The sequence below is a fragment of the Alnus glutinosa genome, chromosome 4, assembly GCF_958979055.1.
Source record: "Alnus glutinosa chromosome 4, dhAlnGlut1.1, whole genome shotgun sequence".
Taxonomy (NCBI): domain Eukaryota; kingdom Viridiplantae; phylum Streptophyta; class Magnoliopsida; order Fagales; family Betulaceae; genus Alnus; species Alnus glutinosa.
Window position 1 is genome coordinate 9437607 of NC_084889.1, and position 10051 is coordinate 9447657.

At 34.2% G+C, this 10051-nt stretch overlaps 1 pseudogene; it reads right to left on the reverse strand.

Annotated features, from left to right (window-relative positions):
* Positions 1 to 4172: 4172 nt before the first annotated feature.
* LOC133867097 (triacylglycerol lipase OBL1-like) lies at positions 4173 to 8826 on the reverse strand (annotated as a pseudogene).
* Positions 8827 to 10051: the final 1225 nt, after the last annotated feature.

Here is a 10051-nt window from a genome sequence, read left to right on the forward strand (position 1 = left end):
AATAAGGGTAGTTGAGAATAGAAATGTTAGGGGTAACTTTTACAAAGAGAACTTTACAAACTAACATGACATTATAACTAAAGACTAAAATACCCTTTTAGCAAAATACCCTTCCAGCCATGAATGGATCACTCCAGTAGTCTAGTAGTGTCGTTGTCCCAGCAAAAACGGCCGGATCCCTGCCCACCCCTGGCCAGAATGGCCGGATCCCAATCGTTTGTTCGGGATCTGGCCCATCCCCGACCACAACTGTTGGATCCCAGCCGTATGTCTGGGATCCGGCCCATCCCTGGCCAAAACGGCCGGATCTTGGCCGTCTGTCTGGGATCCGGCCCATCCTCAGCCAAAACGGTTGGATCCTGGCCGGCTGGCCGGGATCTGGCCCTTCCTCGACCAGAAGCATGCTCGGGGTCGTGGTCCAGTCAGAGATTGTATGGGGTGCTGGGTTTTCGGTGGCTCGGGGTGCTAGGTTTTCGGTGGTCGGGGTCGGAGTCGTGGTGGCAGGCGTGCTGAGTTTCTGGCAATGTGATGGTTTTCGGGGAAGTGGGTTCAATAGGAGATGGAAAGGTATTTATGTCTATGTATAAAAAATTTGTTTTAACTTATTTTAATACTAAGCTAATGAGAGGCTCCATGTCAGTTTGTAAAGTTTTCTTTGTAAAAGTTTTTGTACCCATGGCATTTCTCAGTTAAGAATAAATTAAGCAGTTCACATGTGGGGCAGTGGGGTCATTGTCGTTCCTGAGTATGTGTTTTAGAATAAAGTAAGCAGTGAGTATGTGTTTGACATTGTGGTCCTTGAGTTTCTCGTTTTCAAACCATTTCTTAAATTCTTACCATTAGATGTGCAGTTGACATGTGGTCCCTAGGTTTGTCGACTTAAAATCATTTCTTACATAGTTTGTCCACTTTATATTACTGCATGTTAGTAACAGTTTGGCGAACTTTATTCTAAAACGTTGGCAACATACTCTAAACCTTGCATGCAAATTTTTCATCTAAACCATGCATATTTTTTTCAACATCATATTTTATATTCAGTAGTTAGAATTCCAGCAACAAAAAATTCTTTGACTTTCATTCATTCACAACTCTATCTGCAAATATGTCGCTGGATATCACCATTCACCATGCAGGTGGAGTATTGCAGCACAATCCAAGCCTTCAGTATGTTGGGGGGTTGACGGATGAAATCAAAAACTATAATGTTGATTTCCTTTCGGTGTGGAAAATTGAGGACGTTGTTAGGGATCTTGGGTATGTAAATGACCTAAGATACTGGTATAAGATGGATGACAATGATGAACAAATGATGAACATGTAGTGGATTTTTTCAACATTGAAGAGTGTTCACATGTATGTCGAACATAAGGTTGATGAACCAGATATTGTTGGGAGAGTATTGTTTTTGCCATCGCAAGGGGGTGATGGTGAGGGAGATGCTGGTTTGGGGAATGCTGAGGGGGATGCTCAGGAGTCAGCATAAAATGACCTCAAAAGAACACTAGAAGAAACTTTAACATTTTTCTTTAAAAAAAAAAATACACTACAATCTAATCTCTTAAAATCAACTTTCTAATTACTTCTCTCTCTTTCTAAACATTCTTTGACAAGGTCAATACGTTGATAATTTAGACGTGTTAGTAAATGTGATGGTAGTTTCCTTTTGTGTTTTTATTTTTCTTTGTCAAATCTTTTGTCTAACAAGGCACGCAATTAGCTTCATTTTCTAAGCATAACTCAGGACGGCTCAATAAATTCTGAGACATAGGGCGATAAGTTTAAATGATACCATTTTTTTTATATTTAAATATTAATTAAATTAAATTTATTTTGATATTTATGTTACTTTTTTTTTTATTTAATATGTCAATTAGAGCACTTTCTTCTATTTGTAAAATGTATTTTAAAATTTTGTTTTAGTAACTTATTAAATATAGAATGATTATCACTTGATTCAAAGATATCAAACAATAATATTTACAGAAAAATAAGGAGAAAAATGTAAGAAAAATAAAGAAAAAAAATAGAAATAAGTTACATAAAGATCGTTCTGTAATAGAACATAATGCGGAAAAAATTGTTGAACATTGAAAACTCACCAAGGGTGTAATTTTATCCATTATGCACAATGCAAACAATGAAAATTTATACACTTTGAATACTTTTCATATTTTTCTAAACATTCAATTCAAATAAACTTTGGATAAAAAATTATGCATATTGGATTAATTTCATGAACGTAAAAATTGGGCTTTTAAAAAGAGTAAATAAATTGAACTTTTCAAGAATAGATGGATGTTTTTTCTGAATATGAATAATGAGGCTTTCAATTGGTAAATTGTTTTTATCATGATTGAGGGCCTTAGTTAGAAACTATTTATTAAATTTTTACCATATTAGAATCTTAAAATTTGTTTTCAAAATAACAATTATTATACAATTATCAAGTGCGGGCCTTAATTAAATAGTATTTTATTAATTTTTTACTAAATTAGAGCTTTAAAATGCTTTTTGAGCCTTAATTTTTTTTTAAAAATATATAAATTTATTGTATAATTATTAGTTGGGGGCCTTCAGCGACCGCCTAAGGCTCGAACCACCCATGACATAACTTTTACAAGTTTTTGGAGTCATTCAAAATCATTTACTTTTTTATTTTATTTTTTCAACTTTTATTTTATGACCAAGAAACTTTACAAGAAGGTTAGCTTCTATTTTTGTTGGACTACCGTTAACATGAAGAACTATTTTATTTTGTTACATCTAACGGTATACATAGTATCAACATATTTATCAGTATCTTGAATGAAGCCTTCAACAGATTCTCTGTACGCAAAATTTCTAATATTCTTTACAACTCCTCTACGTACAATAGCCAGGAAGCTCGATCTGCAGACCCAACCATAATTGTTTGTGCTGGCTTGAAGTTCCTTGAAGCTTTTTATTCGTTGTGTTCTGTATGGCTTGGATTGATTTGTGCATGTATTGCAGAATGAGTTTTAGGCTCAGTTCAATCTGTTTGTCTCTAAGGCCAAATGAAAAGCCTTCAAACCACAGGGCTTCTTTCCCTGGCTTGAGCAGAAACTCATTCCAAATAGCTCGGCCATGCAAGAACTCATTGGGCCGAAAAAATAAAATGGAACTCATTGAATATGATATTCCAACAACATAAAAACAAGCCTTTCAGGATACAAATTCTTTATTTGCTCCATGTGTGAGCTACACGTGCCACACTCGTGAATATTATATATTCTCTGTCCAATCCAAAAAGTTTTCCGTTTTTAGTAAGTAGTTGCTTCATTTCATTTTATGTCCACCAAAAGTTGATACACCATTGATCACAGTGGAAAAGAGCAACGCAGTCGCAAATCTTGTAGATAATATCCAATGCCTTTTACCATTATGCGGGGCATGCCACTGTAGTTCACTAGTTCAGTTTTATGTTTACATTTTTTTCTAGATCCAATGGGTTAAGAAAGTGATTGGCATAGCCATGTATGCATGATGGTCACAACCAAACAATATCGCTAGTAGTGCGAGTCACTTGAGGTCAAATTCCATTGAGCTGCCGCTTGGTGCATGGCATTGTACTTCACCAGGGCATTGGTATTCTACTAGAGGTCTCTTAGACGCACAAACCCTATCATGAAAGGGCTAAAGCTACGACTTTACATTTCTGCTATATCATGTATTATATTTATGTATAATTCATTTCATTTTTCGCACTGATATTTTGCCAAGAACTGTCTCACATGATGCTATGTTTTTTTTCCCAGAGTTTTGAGAGGCGCACAAAGTTAATTAGTAGTTAATTAAATTTGGAGGTGTTACAATACCGAAGGGTGCATGGAAGTTGGTGGTTCACGGTTTGAGTTGGTTGACAGTAGAGAGGTTGGGGCTGGCAGACAACAGCGGTGTTGGAATAGCTAGTAGTTGTCATGGTGTTAAATTGGTCTGGGTAGCACAGTCGTGAATTGCACAATTATTATGGGAAACAATCGGGTTAGGATCTAATACCAATTTGATGCGGGACATAATAATCACAAAAATCATATAGCAAATTAAATTAGGGTAAAAACCTAGCTAAGAGAGAGAAAGAAGCTAGAAAGAGGGAGAAGAGAGAATTTGCTGAGGAGAGAAAGAGAGAGAGAAAGGGGGAGAAGAGAAAAAGGAGAGAGAAAATTACTTTCTTATAATTCTATCCCATCAAACTCTACCTCTAATTGAGTACAATATAAAGCATGCTTAAATATACTCTGACTAAACCATAGGACAATGCTCGATCGTTTATTAATTTACCTAACATAATTTTATTAACTCACCTAACATAGGCCCATTATTGAGTTACCCAAAATAATTGAGAGCCACACTTAATACATCGACTCTTGAAAATTAAAATAAACATAAACTAAAACTATACCCAAATGCCACATTGATAAGCGGATAATATGGATGGCGCGCAGTTGCATATATATCTCGTGGATCAGTCAAGTTTAGAAGCTCTTTGATAAATTGGGTTTTGGAGATCTAGAGCTAAGGATCCCAATCGGGTTGCATTAACATAATCTTGAGGACTATGTGCTGCTAATCCTGGAATTACCATTCCAACCACCCTCACTATTTTCATTAACCAACTTTCTTTGTAGTCGGGACCCTTTGTATATGGGATTATGAAACTCCTGAGCAACTCCCAAACTGCGTTGACAAACTTCGGTATGGCCCATAATAATGAGAAGTAGTTTTTATTCGGCTCCTCCTGTAGAACCTGGACTCCCTCCAATCAGGAGGCATAATGTTAATCTAAAATTCTATTGTTATATAAGCTTGAAGAGAGAGAGAGAGAGAGAGAGAGAGAGAGAGAGAGAGAGAGAGAGAGAGAGAGAGAGAGAGAGAGAGAGAGAGAGAGAGAGAGAGAGAGAGAGAGAGCACTGACCTTCCCTTTATAGATGCTGTTATAGTAGAGGCACGGCCCCCAGTGTTCAAAAAAGAGATCATCTGCATCATCATAAGGGATCCTAGCCACCAAGTCATTGCAATAAACATACCTCAAATGCCTTACATCATACTTCTTCAACTTCTCCTTCATGTAATCCCCTAGTTGCTTGTCTCCCACCCTTGGTTGCCCAAATGTGTACACCCCCTCCAACTTCTCCAGCAACCATGCCTCCTCATGTATTGCTAGAACAGTCACAAACAGAATCGCCAACGCAGCACCCAGGCTGTGTCCCGTTAATATAAATTTCGCATTCTCATTCTTTTGCAATATTTCTCTCAACCTTTGTCTGATTGCATAGTAAGCAAATTGTCGTTGGTTACTTCCTTGTTCTAGTTCTTTGGGCCAGCCTTTGTCCTTTTGCAAGCCGAGAGCTTTCATAAAGCCACTATGAATCTTACCTACGCCTTCAAGCTTAAACCACGAGAGATCAACATCTGTCTGCCATGCTTTTGGGTCGAATGGGTTGGTGCCCCTAAATGCAACCACGATCAGGTTAGGTTGAGCTCTTGTATCTTGGAACATCATGGCTTGAGTTGAAGGTTGTCCTAGGAAATCTGTCAAGCATTGGATTAAAACTGTTTGTTTACTACGTGCTCAAAAAAAAAAAGAGAAAAAATATTGCATAATTGTAAGCATAGCCTATACTAAAAGCAATCGTAGAAGAAGAGTATTAATTCTCTAGAAAAAAAAAAAAATATTGTTCATTCTTTTAGATTTTGGAAACATTGAAAAAACAAATGGTTGGACGCAAAATTTAATTAATTTATTAGACAAGGCAAAAGAAATTAAAGAATCAATCATTAACAAGTTTATAGAAACGGAAGGTAAAAATTGTTTGTTATTGAAATTTTAATTAATTATACACCTAGTGCATATCAAATCAGAATAGCTGAATATTTACTTGATTTGCGATATGATTTGTGTTTAATATTATTAGATGACATGCATATAAGCATTGCATCATATTGAAAACAACCAAAACCCTATAGCTTCACCATAAGATAAAAAATATCTCAACTTTATTAACTTGATGGAACAATGAGATAAAGTATATGATACGCTTGATGAACATTTTGTTGAAAGTAAAAATTCTGCAAGCCATTAACAATAGTACAAGTTACTTTATTTAAAAGCAAACAGGTTTCTAACCTGCACTATTTTCTCTCAATATAATGCTTAAACACTACTCGACTGCCTAGATCATTAGCAATTGATAAATTTTGATGATTATAGAGTATAATCAAGCTCAATGTTTAATGATTACATACTACAAATGGTGCTAGTAAGCACAACATGAGTGTTGTTGAGACTTACATGCATTTTAAAATGCTCTGTTAATTTTTTTTTTTTGGTTAAAAAATGCATGAGAAATTGAAAAAAGTGAGTGAGAAGTGGCGCTACTAGTTTGCATTGTAATTGTAAAAATAAAAATTATATTTTATACAGGTTATACGTATCGATATCACCCATAAGTTAAGCAAGTTGATCCATGATTGATGATTATACAAAACCCTAACTCATTAATTTTATGTTGAGTTTGTATTAAGTTTGCGAATCATGTCAAAATAGCCTTAAGTAAGACAAAAAAGCGTCTTTTTTCGTAACTTGTATAAAAATTGTCACAAATAGCATGGAATTTCAAAAATTGAGTCGTCCAATTAGCATGGAGAGACAATATAAATTAAGAGTGATTATTTTCTCAAACTGTTTTGACTGTATTTAATATAATTAAGAAGTAAAACAACTAACCAAGCAATTTACTAGTCTATCGTCTTACCAAATGAATGTTCAGCATGCACTATGTGCATGAGCTTGTAAACAAGCTAGGCGAGGACAAGGTAACATTTAGACTAACCATAAAAGAAACAAAAAAACAAAAGAGAGTAAAATATACACCCAGCTGATTCGTTGGCTTTGTGTAATAAGACAAGTAGACAACTCTTATGATCAGAAGAAAGGTGTCAGTCCGACAAAAAAATTATAGATTACAGTTAATTAAATTGATTAGAACTGATTTTGGTCCAACTTGACAAAAAAATTATAGTTAATTTTAAACGTGGATCGTGTTTTTCATTTGTTTCCCTTCTTTTTAATTTTCAACTTAACTTAATTTCTAGCTTCTTTGTCATTAATTTGCAATATATTGAACTTCTTCTTGGTCATGGAAGCCGTCATTAATTAAACCTAACAAAAATATACCGATACATGCACCAACTGACCAACCTAACAAATTAATTAAACCTCTTGTTTACACCAACCTTAGACGTACATGATGCTAATTAACGGTTTATGTTCAAAGACGAAAAGTTCTATGTACAAGTATTACAAAGATTGTAGTGTTTCTTTCAGATCAAGGTTAGGTACGAAAGCGATTAGAGAGAGAAAAAAAAATTATGTAAGAATACTGAGCGGCTGATACTTCATATTTTTCACAAAAAATCATTTTACAAACTGATCAATTTGACAGTTCATAAATGGCGAAATGATTAAGCAAAAAGATCTTAATTGTCAATTTAACAAATTAGTTGTTAACTTGTCAAACATATATATATATATACTATTAATTATTTGATCAACTAATTATATGTACTGCCACATCATTTTGTATAAGAATTGTAGTAAAAACTTTAATACTCCAAACATTTTCCCTAGGCCTGTTGACGTCTAAACACAAACTTTTAAGAAATATACAAGGTTGCTTCTTACCGTTCCAGAAGTTGGAGAACCCAAGAATTCCATCTGCACAAAAAATGAAAAAGAAAATGAATTAATCATCAAGATTCATGGGCAATGGGAATCATAAAATTAAGAGTAATGATTCACTACCACCTTTTAATACAATTTTTCACCACCTTGCTTATGGCAAGGTGGTCTCCCACCTTATTTTATTTTTAAAACCTAAAAAGTAGTAGGGGACCACCTTGCCACATAAGTAAGGTGGTGAAAAGTTGTATTAAAAAGTAGTAGTGGATCATTACTCTAAAATTAAATAGATGTATGTAAATGTTTTGGCATGTATATGATAGTTACATTCCACCGATCTCGGATTGTGGTTTGAAGGAAAGATTCATTTTCATACGCCAATTTGGAGGCCATCATAGAGAGGGACGCATTATATTTTCTGTTACCAGGTTTGATGCTTTTGTCTAATTCCACTCTTGGATCAAGATTTCCCAACACAGACGTGAACGTCGCCGATGACCTATCCGGCCACGTCACATTTCCTGCATAAATTAACCCATTCATGGTTGATTAATTCTGCATTAATTATCATTACAACACATACATAATAGCATTATCACTGCATGCATGCAATTTATGGGCATATATACATGCTTGCACATTCCTTTATATTTGGAACTAATTAACCTATATATATTATGCTGAATATACTAATTAATTATCTACATAAAAAGAAAAATGAACCGAACCTTTTAAGAAATTTGAAAACAACATGAGAAATCCCCCGTTTTGTGAAAGAAGATTCAGCCACAGCTCCAAGATATACCCAACCTGAACCAGGGGCTTTCCCAAGAAAATGAGGAGTTTCTGCACAAGGAGGGAGTTGAATATGTACCATCGGCGCCAAAAATCTTCCTCTTCTTCTTTGGTGGTGCGCTGGATGAATCTACTTGTTTCTGATGTAGAGAAAAGCAGAAAGCGAACAAGATCATATAAACTTGCATCTTCTGGGCTAAGCAACATATAATGGTCGCAGAATTGTGTTTCATTAGGTGCCATGGCTTAGAAGCAATGAAGAAGATGATTGACGAGTTGCTATATATATATAGGAAATATGGGAATGTGATTCATATTTATGTATCTGTGTTTGACCTGTACTTCTTTCAAGTGTCTGATAGTTTGGAAAAGAATAAGGCAGGGACGTGAGAGATGCTTAATTATGGCTTTTATTAATTAATCTTGGTTGTTGGCTTTATAATATAAATGGTTGCCAAATATATATATATATATATTTATATAGATAATGGTTGCCAAATATTAATTGGAGGGTGGTGTGTCACTAGCGTGAACAAAGTATATATAAGGAATTAATTCTTGTCGTTAAAGTTCGTTAATTGTCGTATGCTTCAGTGCTTTGGGTTTTGAAGGGTTAACCATGCTCTCTAGCTAGCTAGCTAAGCTCAACATAGCCTCTATTTTATTTTTACTTTTTGGACAAGTTGTATTCTATTTTTGATAAATAAACAATCAATCAGGGAATAATTGTTCCATGATGACAATATCATAAAGACAATTTGGAGTTTGTTTAATTTAAACTCTATCTATGACAACATGTACGTAATGTATAGTTTATCTAGCTAACATGTGAGCAACTGAGTTAGCATCCCTCTTCACATGTGCAATCCTCCAAGATCCCAGTTGATGTAATCCTTCTTTGATCCAATCTACATTATGAACAATTTTTGTTCTTTGCTTTGATTGTATTTACAATTTGTAACGCATTTCTCTCTATTAATTATATCATAAAAACCAATCCCTTTTCTAAAATTCACAGTTTATAAAGCTGTTAAAGCTTTAACTAAAACAGGTTTTGTTAAAATATTTCTTATGGTACTACGTGTTGCCAAGATTACACCTCATGATCACATATACTACCATGGCCTCTAATTTAGGGATCAAATATATTAAAAATGGATAATCACATAATAACTAATAAACCTTCAAATTGGATCTTAGTTTTAAATTGGTCTTTCAAATTTAGTTGCAAGAAAATTTGTGTTTGGTGTTATGATTTCTTAAACAAAAAATGCGATTTTAAACCAAATTATAAAATATGAATCGTTTGGAATTTTGTTTCTCTTTTTTTTTTAAAAAAAAATAAAAATAAAAAATAACAAATAAAAAAAATCAATTTGAAAACACATAAATTGTATTTTCAAAAAACTTTAAAAGTTTTTGACCAATTAAACATACCATTTTTTGTTTGGTACAATTTTTTATCCATTAAAAATACTTTTCACACTTCTCAACGAAATCTCTAGCCGCCTCTAAGTCTCAAATCTAGCCTAAAAAGTAAAAAGAGTACAATGA